This window comes from Mauremys mutica, chromosome 22 (genome assembly GCF_020497125.1).
Source record: "Mauremys mutica isolate MM-2020 ecotype Southern chromosome 22, ASM2049712v1, whole genome shotgun sequence".
Classification (NCBI taxonomy): Eukaryota; Metazoa; Chordata; order Testudines; family Geoemydidae; genus Mauremys; species Mauremys mutica.
The window spans coordinates 22,077,607-22,093,027 of record NC_059093.1 but is presented as its reverse complement, the minus strand read 5'-3'; the positions used below and the strand labels follow the sequence as shown (position 1 = coordinate 22,093,027).

The 15,421-nt window shown below is 51.1% G+C and overlaps 2 non-coding genes across 2 annotated transcripts; one reads left to right on the top strand and one right to left on the bottom strand.

The window, feature by feature from the left end:
- Window positions 1–1,109: 1,109 nt before the first annotated feature.
- TRNAN-GUU lies at window positions 1,110–1,183 on the top strand. Its single transcript has one exon. It is a non-coding gene; the product is annotated as a tRNA-Asn (tRNA).
- Window positions 1,184–12,567: 11,384 nt separating this feature from the next.
- Window positions 12,568–12,639, bottom strand: TRNAQ-CUG. The gene has a single exon. It is a non-coding gene; the product is annotated as a tRNA-Gln (tRNA).
- Window positions 12,640–15,421: the final 2,782 nt, after the last annotated feature.

Genomic DNA, 15,421 nt, shown 5'->3' with positions numbered 1-15,421 from the left:
ATGGCTCCTTGCTCCTCTCCCTCCAGGCTCAGGGGTCAAGGATGGGCAGGACTCCATGCTCTGCTTGACGGATCCTGGCACAGGGGCTGCAGGAGGGATGGGGGAAAGGATTTCAGGTTCTGACCTGTGCTCTGGAGAGGAGGTAATAAGTGAAGGGGGTGTTTTTGACTCTTCCCCTCCTCAGTGTCCCCATGGCTAGAATTCTACATTCCACAGGGCCAAATAACTGTGTGAAGCCATTTGGCTAATGAAAACCAGTGCTCCAGGTGAAGCTTGAACTCACAACCTCAGCATAGCTCCTCTCAGTACTGCCCTATAAGTACTGCGCACTAACCAATTGCACCACTGAAGCACCTATTAGTTGTGGTTCTCCAAAATCCCTAGGTTGATACAGGCAAGGAGTGACCCCAAAACATTCTCAGGGGAGCTGAGAGCAGGTAGCGACAAGTGTTGTACTCGGTGGGGTGGATTCTTCTTAAGGGTTCCGGGCACCATTTGACCCTTTTGTTCTTCTCTGTGTAATAACAGAGCTGATTAAGACTCAATGTAGAGTCTTGCTGCAGACCAACAGATCTGAAATCACTGATAACCAGCTCTAAGCATTAGTCCTGCTTTGGGACAGTGTCTCTCATGGAAGAAACTGCCCAGTCTGTGCTAGCAGTGAGGCTCCCTCACTAACAGCTGAAATCAGGGAGAGCTGTGTGAAGTGCAAGGCCCCAGAAGGGCCTGAACAGGGGGGAACAACACCCCAGGACATTAAAAAATGGGAGGGCTCTGCCTTGCCACTTTGTAATGACTGTAAGGGCGAGTGAGGGTGGGGAGGGGACGGAGAGCAGTGAGCGGGAGGAAGGATCTTGGGGGATGAGGCAGTGTAGGAGTGGGGCATTGGGGAGGGGGTGGTGAAGGGGCGTGGCCTCAAGTAGAAGGGGTGGGGCTACTGCTTGGGCTCTGGTGGCCACCACATTTAGGCAGCGCCATCCTGGCGGGGGGGCAAGTGGGGCAAAAAAACCCTCCATAGCAGTCCAGTTCCTTTGCTGTTGCTTGGCTAACCACTGCATGCATGTGCTATACCGTATGCCCTGAGCTGATTCCCGGCTTTTGGGCTCTGTGTCTCTGTGGCGCAATGGATCAGCGCGTTTGGCTGTTAACTGAAAGGATGGTGGTTTGAGCCCACCCAGGGATGAGGCTAAGCCTGTGCTACTTCCTTGCTTCCCTGAGGCCTTTGGGGGGAGCCTCAAAGGTCCCATTTTGCTGCCTCAGTGCTTTCAGCTGGTGGTCCAAAGAGCGGGCTGGATGCCATTCAGAAACCCATCTGCCAGCAGCCGTACCGGAGGCTCAGGCTTAATCCTCAAAGCCGAGCACAAAAACTTTCAGCCGGGAACATTTCGCTCCCTTCCCGCCTCCGCCCAAGCGGCAAGGGAGAAGCGGAGGAGACAGGCCGGCTCAAAGACACCTCCCTCCCACTTCCCTGTACGCTGTGCAAAGCTCTTGGCCTGCCTCATGCCTCGTCAGGAAAGCGCGGCCATGCGGCCCAAGCCTGAGTCACGTCCGCGGCCTGGCCCGCCCCGCCCCGGCTGACAGCACGCAGAGCCACGCGAGTCAATGGCAGGTCGAGTCGGGAGCCTCGGCTCTTTCCCCTGACAGCCACACACACAGCGCTGCCTAGCGCCCCCAGAGCCTCCCTCGTGCTCTCCCGCAGCAGCCGCCTGCCGGTGTGGGTGGGAAAAGGGGACCAGGAAGCACTGCAGCCTCATTCCGGGACAGGAGGCCCTCGCCACGCCCAGGCCTGCCTCTTGCCTTCAGCCCAGGCAGCCAGAGGTGCCGGGGAGCTCCCTGGCAGGCCGCTGCTTTGCCTCAGCCACCTCTTGCCTCATGGCCTAGGCTCTTGGGGCTCTGCTGGTCACCGGCTCGCTTGAAGGCCCAGAGGGAAAAGAAACAAGCGCTCGCATAGCGGAGGATGGTTTCGATCCATTGACCTCGGGGTTATGGGCCCAGCACGCTCCTGCTGCGCCACTCTGCTGTTTCGTCACACCCTCCCCCTGCCACCTAGCCGCCACTATCCGGATTAGTGCCTTACATGCCCTCGTTCTGGCAGGCAGATGCGCAGGCTGCTAGGCAGCTGCCCTGGTCACAGGATTTTACAGCTTCTACAGGGTAAAAAGGATTTATTTGGGGTTTGGACCCCATTGGGAGCTGGGTAGCTGAGTGCCGGAGACGGAAGCACTTCTTAAACTGTTTTCAGTTACGCTTTCAAGCTTTTGGGGGACGAGGTTCAGCCTTGGATCCGTGTCTGCAGCAGGCAAGCACCTCTGGCTCAATCGCCCCCCGCCGTATTAGCAGACTAAAACACGGAGCGAACGCACACGCCTTGCAAAGGAACAGGAGCCGGGATCTCAAACAAAAGTCAACATTTTATTAAGATGAGGTTCAAAGAAAAAAAAAGTGTACGGTACAGAGTTTCGGCGTAGAAGTTTCTGGTGCTCAGGGAACAACATACAGCTTACCCAAGGGGTGCGAAGTTCGGTTTAAAATGGGGTGGCGTAAGAAATACATAATCTGCAATAGCCCTGACTGGGGGTAAAAGGTTAACGTACAGACACTGAGTTAGGAGGGTATGTTGTCCATATGAGGGCTACGTTCGGGTGTGGAGTATAACGAGCGGTTATGACGATGAGGATGGATTGACCCGCGTTTGGTGAATTTAACGTTCGGTGTTTTGGAATCTTTGCCACAATCTAGTTGAAGCAGGGTCAGTAATAATGAAGTCTACCCTGCCATCTGTTGGTGATCTGTTGTCAAGGCCTTTTGGGGTGATGTCATTTGCATGGTTACACCCACCCCGGATTGCATGATGGGAGTGCTTGTCCAAACGGTCATTTCAGCTGCTGTGGGATCCCCAGTCTCTTTGTTATTGGGGCAGGAGTAATCCAGTGTATTTTCCTGTTGATTTTGGATCAAGGACAGAGTAACTGTACCTGGCATTTGAGGCCTGGGAGCGTCACCTTGGCCTGGAAAGTCCTCACCATTAAGGGGTATGGGTTCCTAACAGCAGACTGTGGTGGGAGGTGGAAATGGATGTTGGTTGGCCCCTTGCAGGTGCTGGTGATGTCCTTCCTGCTGTTTCTGGTGTGGAAAGACAGAGGTGGTTTTGAAACTCTTAAAATTGTTGTTAGTGCTGTAGTTGCTCACCCTAAGCTTATGCCCTTAGATCTCTTTCTAGGTGTATTTTGGTCCTGAGAGGTAAAAGGTGTGTTGTTAGGGAGTGAGGTAGGAAATGTTAATTGCAGAGGTGGTGCATGTGCTGCAAGAGTCATGTGCCCCCCACCCAACCCTGGTCCCAGAGTCCAGAATTTGCATAAACCCACCCACTGACCCGTGACTGCAGCAAAGAATCCTGTGGCACCTTATAGACTAACAGACGTTTTGCAGCATGAGCTTTCGTGGGTGAATACCCACTTCTTTGGATGCAAGCAGTGGAAATTTCCAGGGGCAGGTGTATATATAAGCAAGCAAGAAGCAAGCTAGAGGTGCCACAGGATTCTTTGCTGCTTCTACAGAAACAGACTAACACGGCTACCCCTCTGATACTTGACCTGTGACTAACAATCTCGCTCTGCTAACTCTTCCAGCAACACTTTTCTGCCAGGCTCTCATTCAGCACTATATTCCTATGAACTTCAGTTTTTAAGTACCATGAGAGACCAGCTACTTATATGTAACTACAATTTCTATTTATACATCAAAGATTTTAGGTGTAGGCTATATAGATTATTTGTAATGGGATAATAAGTAATTCTATTTTTAAACTAAAGAGAGAAGAAAACCATAAAATGTGCATTTAAGGACTTAAAAAAAATCCCAATCTCTCTTAAATTGCTATTGTTTGGAATCCATATCCCTTGTCTAACGATTTTTTTGTAAGTTTGGGTGCATCCTGAAATCAAGAACTGCTAAGTACCGTTCTACTGTCCTTGATTCATATCACCAGGATAACTACACTTTATTACTCCTGCCCTAATAAGAAAGAGTTTGGGGATCCCACAGCAGCTGAAATCACCATTTGGACAAGCACCCCCATCATGCAATGCGGGGTGGGTGTGACTATGCACATCAGCAACAAAAGGCCTTTACAACACATCACCCACAGATGGCAGGGTAGAGTTCATTCTGACCCTGCTTACATCCTCCCCCATCCAAGAATTGGTGGTCCTGATTAATCACACTCCCTGTTATACCAACTCATTGGTATTGAATGCTGAAGTTATGGCTAGCAGAAGTAGCCACCCATCTCTGCCCTGTAGCATCCAGCTTAGCTCTTGTTCACACATAAGTCAGTGGATTGTTCTCTGTTCATACCTGAAACTGAGCACCGGACAAGTAGTCTTGAAATTTCTCAGTGATTGCCCATTTCAAGGCCAAGAACTGCAGCTGGTGGATGGGATAGAGAGTTTTGCTATCAGACAGTCCTCAGCTGGCAAAGGCCACAGATTTACATTTACCTTCCACTTCCTGGTAGGAGAGTGCTCCCAGACCCTCCAAACTGGCATCAGCATTCAGGATACATGGTTTGTTTGGGTCAGCAAGGACTAGGACTGGCACATGAATCAGGCAAATAATGATTTCCCGTAAAGCCCTGTCACATCTCTCATCCCGCCATGTCCCCAATGGAGAGGAGAGGAGCCCCTCCCCTGTCCCAGGCCAGGCACACCAGATTTGTGGGGGGAGGTTTCCATGGCCCAGCCCAGGGGTGCTGGAGCTGCTGGGGAGAGAAGTTCCTCCCTCAGCCCAAGCCCACCAGAGCTGATGTTGCAGTGGGGGAGAGGTATCGCTCACCTGGTTTTTAGATGCTCTGATGAGAGGAAGCAGGAGGAAGATTTTTCTTCTCCTTGCATTTCAAACCCTTCACCCCACCCCAATCTCTTTCTGCTCTAGCCTGATTTCTCTTTCATGTCTCCAGGGCCGTCCTTAGCCATAGGCAGCCGCCTAGGGCACCACTAGGTCTGGGGGCACTGCTCTGCTGGGAGCCTGGACAGATGGGAAGCAGTGGAGCATGTAAGAGCAGGGCTGCTGGGTCCTAGAGAGAGCCGAATGCAGCACAGGCTGAGGGAGGGGATTGGCTGCTGGGGTCTCTGGGAAGAGGAGGGGGGAGGGGTTGGGGAAGGAGCTCACCTGTGAGTGTGACTCTTTCCCCCCGGCTGAGGTGAGGTGAGGCAGGCTCTGCAGCTCTGGAACCAGTATCCTCTGTTGTCCCCCATAACATCCATTCTTCTCCCGCCCTGCCCCATGGAGCACCCCCTCCTTTCTCCCTCCTCCCCAGGAGCATCCCTCTCTCTCCCCTCCCTCCCCTCCATCAGGGCTGGGTTGGGTGAGGTGCTGGGAGGTAGGTGGGGGGAGGAGGCTGGCTCCCTGCCTGCTGAGGAATGAAAGTGAAAGTAACTCACTTCCTTGGCAGTGAGCCAGGATTGGAATGTCACACAGGGCTGGGCTGGGGTTAGCCAGATGTGTGAAAACTCAGGACAGGGGTTGGGGTAGGGTGAGCAGATATCCCTATTTTATAGGGCCAGGCCCAATTTTGGGGTCTTTTTCTTATATAGGCCCCTTTTACCCCCCACCCCCACCCCCGTCCTGATTTTTCACACTTGCTGTCTGGTCACTCTGGGTGGGGGTAATTGGTGCATATATAAGACAAAGCCCCAAATGTCGGGAATGGCCCTATAAAATCAGGACATCTGGATCTGGTCACCCTAGCTGGGGAGCGCCTCTCCCCCGGGCTGGCAGCTGCCAGTGATCCATCTCATCCTGGGGGAGCTGCACAGGGCAGGATGAGCTGCTGTGGCTCCATGGGTGACCTGTCCCTGAGATCAGATGTTGTGCTAACTTCACCATGGTCCGTAAGGCTGGTGGTGGTGCCCATTGGCGTGTGATTGGACCTGAGGGTTTGCTGCTGCTGTTGCCACTCTGCACCCCAAGAGGTGGATTTTGGGGTCTACTGCAGCTGTTGGACCAGCAGGCTGGGGGGTGAGCCAAGCATGAAAGCAGTACTGAGTTGCCATTTAGATTGTCATTTAACAACTTTGTTTGCCAAAAATTCTTGCTAACAATCCTGAATCCAATTTCAATATTTTTTTAAATCAATATCTTAGCCAAAAACAGAAAATTAAGTTGTTGACAATTATTAATGACAGGTTTGGTTTGAGGCAGGGAGTGGGCCAGTTTTCATCAGAGAAACAAAAAATGTTGACTGACTTTCCAATAGCCTGTTACTCCAGATAAGAGCCCTCCAACAACTGTAATATGCTCATCTCCTTACTAGTGTATAGAGGAGGGGTCAGCAACCTACGGCACACGTGCCAAAGGTGGCAGGTGAGCTGATTTTTGGTGGTACGCAGCAGCAGGCTGAGCGGCTCAGCCCATCACTGCTCTGGTGTTCCGGCTGCTGCCCTATTGACAGCTGGGATACCAGATGCCGGCCCCACTCAGCAGCTGCTGCTGGCCTGGGGACCCCCAAGGAAGCCCAGGCTGGCAGCGGGCTGAGTAGGCCGCTGAACCACTCAACCTGCTGTCAGCCTGGGGTTCCATTCACTCAGCCGGCAGCGGGCTGAGTGGGCTGGTGGCGGGCTGAGCAGGGCCGGTGGGGGGTTGAGTGGCTCAGTCTGCTGCCAGTCTGGGGTGCCGGCAGCACTCAGCCTACTGCTACTCCGGGGTTCCGGCTGCCGGCCCCTTGCCAGTCAGGAGCCCAGCCGCCGGCCCCACTCTGCCTCCTGCCAGCCTGGGTGAGCAGAACCCCAGGCTGGTAGCGGGCTGAGGGGGGTTGGCGGCCGGGATCCTGGCTGGCAGGAGTTGGTGGTCAGAACCCCAGACCAGCAGCGGGCTGAGCAGGGCCTGGTATCCTTGTCTAGGGTTCCAGCTACCAGCCCCGCTCAGCCTGCACCCAGTCTGGGGTTTCATTTACTCAGCTGGCAGTGGCCTGAGCAGGACCTCAGATAATAACAATAGTTTATTTATATAATATAGACATAGAGAGAGACCTTCTACAAACATTAAAATGTGTTACTGGCACGAGAAACCTTAAATTACAGTGAACTTGGCACACCCCTTCTGAAAGGTTGCCGACCCCCAGTATAGACTGACCATATGTTGTACTAAGATTCTCCTGCTTTTTTTTTTCCTGTGAGTCAGTATAGCTTTTGCCAGCCCAGAAGTTGGGCAGCCAATGTTTTACGTTTCCACAATGTTTTCTCCAACTGTCATAAAGTAAATACATAGTTAATAGGAGTTAAAAAGGCCAGGGACACTTCCTTGTGAAGAATCTGTACAGCAGATCATGCTAGAGCTGTGAAAATGTCAGTTTTTGATGGAACTTTAGAGGCAGTGATTTATCATGTATTTTATCATGTGAATGTGCTGCTATTGCTAATGTCTTTCCAAACAAAATAAGGCACAATAGGACTTCTGTAACATTTCTGTACTACCTTAATCTAGATGAGATGATTCTGTGCTGACTTCATTTTGGTCACTTTGTGCTTTACATAGCAGTAAAACTAGGGTTATATTTTCCCACTGTTTGGAAACCCAGCTTATTAAACTGATTTTGCAGCCAAAAACGCCAGAAAGATTGCTTTTAATTAAAAACAAATCTTTGTTTCAATACCTCTTCATATAAATTTCCAATAAAATTTTGACAAATTAAAAAAATTATATTATTTGCATCATTCTGTCAAATCAGAATTTTTTCTATAGTGCTACTTCTTTAGTGCCAGTGCATCAGCATTACAGTGTGCTTCATTAAGTTAAACTGGTTTTAATACCGTGAATGTGGCAAGTTTTCCAACAGTGTAAGATTATATTTGTGTTGCTAAGAGCAGATCAGGCACAGGGGCACCAGTTTAATAATCTCGCGTAGGGCACCATAAATCCTAAGGACGGCCCTGCATGCCTCAATTCTCTTTTTCCTGGCCTTGTTCCAGAGCCCTCACAGCCCATTTCTCTACCCTAACGTTGAGCCCTCTACTGCACCCTGAACCTCTCATTCCAACCCCACCCCAAAGCCTGCACCCCCTAGCCAGTGCTCTCATCCCCCTGCACTCCAACTCTCTGTCCCATGTAGCCTGATTTAGGGTGTACTAATAATATTAATTTGGCAAATAGGATGAAAATTTAATTTATTAGCTTACATTTTATTTAATTTAATTGAGTTATAAAGTTACAGTTGCATTACTGCTATTCAAAAGATACATATGGCATTATATGCAACAAAGTTTTGGTTAATGTACTCACACCCTTCCTTGATAACCTGGTGGTAAGAGACACAGGACCAGCCTTGCAGTTCAGGTTTCTCAATTCTTGAGTGAAAGATGCAGTGCTTAGAAAAAGCTAATGTTACTTTGGGTTTACTTGAATAAGTTAAACTTAAAATCAAATCCTAATAAACAAAGAATAAAAACTTAGGGAAACCGAGCTTAGCAGAGTTACTTTGAAACTTAAAGTTTAAGAACAAGTACAGCCTACTGATAGTAGATAGAGAGAGAGTGGAGGAAGTAAGTCAGAATGATAGAGCAACGTGCTCTAACGAGGTGGGTTACCTCTTTTATAGGGCACAAGCGCCGGAAATCCTTCCTCCTATGCCCAAATTTCATTCCTTACCCACAAAACATTAGGGTATGCTTACTTCATAGGCTAGCATGTTTGTGCATGTTGATGACATGTACATATGCACATAAGTTCCCTTGTGGTGTACCTGTTAATTCTGTGGGTACAACACTTAAAAACTCCTTATGCCATTCTCCATTGTCGATTGGTCTAGGTAAAGGTCTTGGACAGGCGTGGGTACTTCTCTATTTAAGTAACAAGATAAAGGTCAATTTTCCTTTCTGAGTAAAAGGTCACACTATAGAGATGCTCACTTTGCCTTAGCTTAAGATACAGGATATGGCCTGTAGGTCCTCGTAAGTCATGTGCCCCAACCCCCTAATCATTTTTATTGCCCACCGCTGGACTCTCTCCAGTTTGTCACATCCCTTCTCATGTGGGTCCCAACCCCAAAAGTACTCACATTTCACCCCAATGGCCCCAAAATGTACATAGGGTGCTGCCATGGTCAAGTCACTCTTGAGCCTGCTGGCAGAGAACAAGGTGAAAATTAGCCAGAACGTTGCTCAGTCAATTCCCTCTGCTCCCAGCAGGTGGTATCGGAAAGCTCCAAGATGGCTCACTTCCCTTTCTCTCATCAGCTTCACGCCCCAGGGTTACAAATGCACAAACCAGTTGGGATTCTCCCCTGGGCTCAGGGTGTGGGGCTGCTCTGAGGAGATGGACTTGCACACTTGGGATATTAGTGCAAAGATACAATTTCACTTTTTCATAGAGAAATCTGAGGGCAATTTATATTTGGTAAAAATGTTATTTAGTGAAAGGAAAGCTGCAGTGACAGCCTGGTTACTGGGGTGCAAAACACATTCCTCCTGGGAGAAACAAGACGTTAGAATTAGAAATTTACATCATTTGTTCCAATGTTGGCACAGGTTTAATTTTGCTTCTGTGTAGGTTTGTTTCAGGCTGTGACTTTATTGGGTTGGTTTGTTTTTTTTAAGTTGGAATGGATCTTTTAATTGACATTTGCTGGATTCGAATGGCTGACATGCAACACCAGTTTTGACATTGTTCTGCATATTTTATACAGATTTGGCCAGTATTCAAGGATTCGATTCCTTTATAGGAGGTTTTAGTGGTCAGGCTTATTTATGTTATTTTATCATCCTGCTGTAGCACACCTTTTTGATGAAATTATTAATTTATGGTATTTGTTAGTTTTTATTTTTTAAAACAAAGTTTTTGTTAGTGTTTTGGTTTTAAATTAAGCATCGTTTTTGGTTTCAATTTTTTATTTTGGCTTTGGTTATTGATGGGATCTTTAAGAACTTTGGATTTAATACTAAAATTTGGACAGCTTTAGATTACTTAAAGTAAACCCTGTTTACTATTTTATTTTAATAAAGGTTGTATTGCTCTAAACCCTGGCCGGGGGGAGAGGAGATGAGCCTGGCCTTTAACTGAGAAGGAGCAGAGGCATGGGAGGCATGGCCCCGTGAAGGGTGGGGCCAGGTGATGGGGGCCACAGCCCCTCCAATTATTTTTGTCTAGCCCACCTCAGTCCCCCACCAAACGAGAAGAGTCTGATGCCACCTGCTGGTCACTGGGTGTCACTGCTGCTCCATGGGAAACATGCTCTGTGCATTACCCAGATTGGTGGGAAACACACTCTGTGCATTACCGTGACCAGTCCGTGGGTGTCACTGCTCCTAGAAGGCAGACACACGCTGTGCATTATGCCACCTGGCCACTGGGTGTCACTGCTGTATCAAGGGAAACACCTTCTGTGCATTATTCTGACTGCCCACTGGGTATCACTGCTGTGCCCAGGGAGACATAAGAACGGCCAGACTGGTTCAGAGTAGCAGCCGTGTTAGTCTGTATCCGCAAAAAGAACAGGAGTACCTATGTTAAGTTCTCCTCACACCTTCTATGGGCCATCTTAATTATCACTTCAAAAAGTTTTTTTCCTCCTGCTGATGATAGCTCATCTCAATTGATTAGACTTTTCCTGTTGGTATGCATACTTCCACCTTTTCATGTTCTCTGTATGTATAAATATCTCCTGTCTGTATGTTCCATTCTATGCATCCGAAGAAGTGAGCTGTAGCTCACGAAAGCTCATGCTAAAATAAATTTGTTAGTCTTTAAGGTGCCACAAGTACTCCTGTTCTTTTTGCAGACTGGTTCAGATGCAAAGTCCATCTAGCGCAGTATCCTCCTGTCTTCTGAGAGCAGCCAGTGCCAGGTGCCCCAGAGGGAATGAACAGAGCAGGGAATCATCAAGTGATCCAGTCATCCTCTGCCGCCCATTCCCAGCTTCTGGCAAACAGAGGCTACAGGCACCATCCCTGCCCACCCTGGCTAATAGCTCTTGATGGACCTGTACTCTGTTAATTTATCTAGTTCTTTTTTTGAACCCTGTTATAGTTTTGGCCTTCACAACATCCTCTGGCAAGGAGTTCCACAGGTTGACTATACAACTGCCCTGAGTTTACCCCCCCCCCCAGGTTGTATATGGAAAAGAGGATGAGGCAAAGGAGAGCCATGATGTGTCTGTCACTGGCTGGTGCCTCAGTTTCCTCTAGGCAGCAGTGCTGCAGGCACCTTTGGTCAGTTCCCATGCAACTGTGTCAGGGGAAGGGGGAGTAGAGGCTCATGCTCCCCAGCCCCACGCCCCTCCCCCAGCAGCTGGGGAATCCAGGCCAAATTTAACCCTGGTAGCTGGGCCGGGATTAGCCTGGGCCGGGGTAGGGCTGGGGAGGAATTGTAGGGGGGAGACAGATGCACCTGCTGTGAGGGGAGATCTTCCCATTCCCTGACAGGGGCTGAAGGGCAAAGTCAGGGAGGGGGGAAGGAGCCGGAGTTCAGCCCAGGGGAAGGCGCTGTCAGAGGGTTAAACCCCGGCACAGGCCGGGGCAGAGGGGTAACAGTTACCCCGGGGGGCTGAGACTCCAGTGTTTGCAAAAACAGGGTCGGGGGAGCAGAGGGGCTTTTCTATTTCCCCTCCCACAGGCAGCACCTCTCAGCATGGGCTTCCCAGGGCTGGGCTCTTAAAGGCACAGGTATCCCACTGGCTAGATACTGCAGCTCCTCTCTGATGTAACCTACTGAGGTGCTGCAGTAGGAGACTCAATTCAGTGAAACTGGGCATTCCCGATATGCCCCCCAGCCAGGGGGCTGTGCACCCCTCCCCCGAATTTCCCCAAACCCCCACCCCCCCCAGTGGTCAGGTAGTTACATGCAGCGCTGCCAATGTTGTCACTGGCTGCAAATCTGAATGGAAATTGCAACGTTAACACACACTTTAAAAGCAGCTCCAACGTATGAAAAATACTTGTACCTGAGAAAGTAAAATAGGTTTGAAAAGTCTGGACAAAGCCGGGTTTCCTCACCCAGCTGTTGTGTTTGCTGACAATGTCGCTGCATTGGCTTCGGCAATGTTGGCCAACCTCAGAATTTCAAATGATGATTTGGAAGCAAGGTGTGAATGACTCTCCCCTGACAGCTAGTGACGAGCCAGGGTTGGGGGAGGCTTTGGGACCAGACTGTATTTACATGAACTCACCTACTCTGCCGAGGTGTCCAGCAGACAGAGCTGTGCTGCCTCTGCTCTAGGTGGCCAGAGGAGGAGGAAAGGTGTGTGGGGCTCCAGCCTGGGAATCTTCTTCCCTCCTGCCAAGCCCTGACTATCAATCCCAGCCCTGGCCCTCCTTTCTTCAAGCGCCATGTGGGCCCCAGGAAAAGTGTGGCAGGAAGCACAAGGGCCAAACTCATGGGCATCAGGTGAAGCAGCAAGAATCCCAACCATCAGGGTAGCAAGTTCTAGAGCTCCAACCCATTGTGGCCATCCCAGCCAGAGACCTGGCTCTAGGAGGTGTGAGTCACCCAGCCGGAGGGAAAAGATTTGCTCTTGCACAGCTGGAGACAGGGAAGTTGAGCACTGGGAGCTCCAGGGCTTTACCACAAGCCAACACAAGGTCCCACTGAGATTTGAACTCAGAATGCAGGATTCAGAGTCCTGAGTGCTGCCCGTTACACCATGGGACCAGCTCATGCTGCCTTCTCTGCACATCAGTGACCCTCACGGGGCTGGCTCATGTAAGGGACTGTTGGCCCCTTAAAACTTAGTGGGGTTTTTGGTTGGCTACTTCCCAGTCCCAGTAGAAGGGGGAAGGGCCAATGGGAAATCAGGACCCTGAGACTGACAGTCCCCAGGGGCAATGGGGAGAGGCCAAAGCTCCAAGTTAGCCGGACTGACAGGCCAGGCAGTGTAATGAGGGAGTCACCAGGCCAGGGGGTCCCATCCTCCGTGGGAGCTGGAACTGCCTGGGCCAGAGTGGGGCAGAGCTAAGGAGAGAGCAGGAGCCCGAGAAGAGCCGGGGAGCAGAGCTGCACCAGCCAGGGAGAACCAGAGCTGATCTGTGCTGGGAGCTGAGCCGCAGCAGCACGAGCCGTAGAAGCTGCCCAGGGAGCAGATCTGTGCTGGGAGAAGAGCTGCAGCAAGCGGAGCCAGAGGAGCAGCCCAGGGAGCTGGAGGCAGAGCCGCAGCAGCACTGGGGCTGGAGGTGGGTGCAGTGAGCAGCGTGGGAGAGCGAGGGGGACCCTGGGCAGAAGGCCCAGTGCAAGGAGATGCCACCCGTCAAGAGATCTTGCAGGCCAGACCTTCAGGGGTCGGGGGGATTGTATCCTCTACATGGGGGCTGACACTGGGGACAAGGGGCCTGTTACCTAGAGCATGTGGCCACTGCCAAAGCAAGTGTCCAGGGCGTGGTGTCCCTGCAGCACAGCCAGGGCCTGGGAAGGAGGCCTGGGACATGTGAGGGAGAGACTGTGACCTGCCCTGACCCTCCAGAGACGCTGGTTGTGATGTCCCTGCACCACAGAACAGGGTGACGTGTTTTCCTTTCCCATCTTTCCTTGTGTTTTACATTGATTGCTGGGTAATAAATGGTGTTTGCTTGAAGCACATGCAATGAGGAGTGGCTCAGGGAAGTGCCCAGAGTGGGGACACTGTAGCCCTGTTCAAGTGAGCATGACAAGATTGGGGGTCATCAAACCCCCCCAGGATTCCTGGGCCCAGCCTTGTTGGCGTTACGAGGTCTCTACCACACACCTGAGTAGAAAGAGCATCCTTGGGGTCAGGCAGCCTCTGGGTAAGGGGGTGGGGACTCAGATCCTTTCTCTGGCCAATTGCACCAGGGTCATGTATAAACCAGAGAAGTTCCCCACAATAGCCAGACCTGAACCCCCTGTAAACTTGTTCTTTGTCCTCATTGCTTCTCTGTCTCTCTTCCCCTCATCTCTGCTGCTCCACTTCTGGGCTTTCTCAGCACCTGGCCCCACAGCACTTCCTGCCGGCCAGAGACTGCCTGTTCTAGGCCTGCTCCTGTGGATGTGGCCTCTCTCCTGATGCCTAAGGAAAGGAACCTTTCCAGGAAATGGCCACAGCTTCTGGGAATCCGCATGTGACTGTGAACAGCACCAGGAATCATTTGGCTCCTGACACACAAGGCAACTTAAAAGCTGAGTGTCCAGAAAGGGGCTTAAACCCTGGACCCTCAGATTAAGAGCCTGATGTGCTACCAGCTGAGCTACCTGGGCTTGTTGAGACCATCTTCACCGTTCAGCACAAGAGCGAGCAGGCAGGCAAAAGAGAGGCAAAAAAAGTCCCAGGAACCCCTCCTCTTTTTCTGCACAGCCACTGCCTGTCAGCAGGATTCCTCCTCCTCCTCCCCCCTCCTGTGCCTCAGTGCGACTACATCTCCACACCTAGACAGCCGGTCCGTCCGCTGCACCCCAATCCCCCAGGCCTGAGCCTCCCTGTCAAAACCCTTCACCTAGACCCATAGAATTAAGACTCACGTGTCACTGGGAACTCGACTTCTTGTGCCCAGAGAGTCTCGGCCCCCCTCAGCAGATGACCTGAGAAACACAATGTCCCCCTTTTCCAAAGAAGGGCTTGGAGGGTTTTTTCTCATGTTACCATGTGGCCTAATGGATAAGGCGTCTGAGTGTGGATCAGAAGATTGAGGGTTTAAGTCCTTTGGTGGTTGTGTTTCTGCAATTTTACCGTTGTGCTGAACGTCCTGCTCCTTGCAGGACTGGAACCTCTTCTTGGCCGCTCCAGCCAATGCTCTGGCTTCAGCTAGAGCCCTGGGAAGGATTTGGGGGGTGGGCGTCACAAAGGCTGGGACATGAGCCCCAGGTGCTTCCAGTCTAGGCTTTGCCCTTCCTGACTTGCCAAAGAAAGTGGGTGTTTGGCATGGCAGGGAGCAGCCTGGCTGGGAGTTTTTGTGCCTGTCTGAAGGCCACACATAGGCATGGTCCTGCCCTCCTCTAGCCCTGACCTCAGTTGCTCTGTGGCTTTTAAGCCTTCCCTTCTCAGCCGCCTCTGCTCTAGGTGCCCAGAGGAGGAGAGGTGTTGCTGGGTCACTTTTACAGATGCCCCTTCCCTGGTACTGCCCTTGCTCAGCTGCGTAGAGGAGCTTCCATCCCCAATCCCTGTCTGTCACTGCCCAGCAGCCCTCTGGCACCATTCCTGAGAGTCACCCTGCCTCGCTCTCTCCCTGCCATGTTGGGAAAGACAGCTCCCATCTCTCCTTGTTAAACGTCAGGTGGGCCAACTAGGGGCAGAAGCCCATTCTATGTTTTCCTACTGCAGAGCCCAAGCTCAGGGACTCACCTTGGGTGCAGACACTGCTGTGCTCCCAGAAAACAAGCCACCCCTGCACAAAGAGAGATGAAAGGGCCTGCCAAAGCCTGGGATTGAGCCAAGGACTTCTAGATCTTCAGTCTAACACTCTCCCAGCTGAAATACTTTGGCAGATAC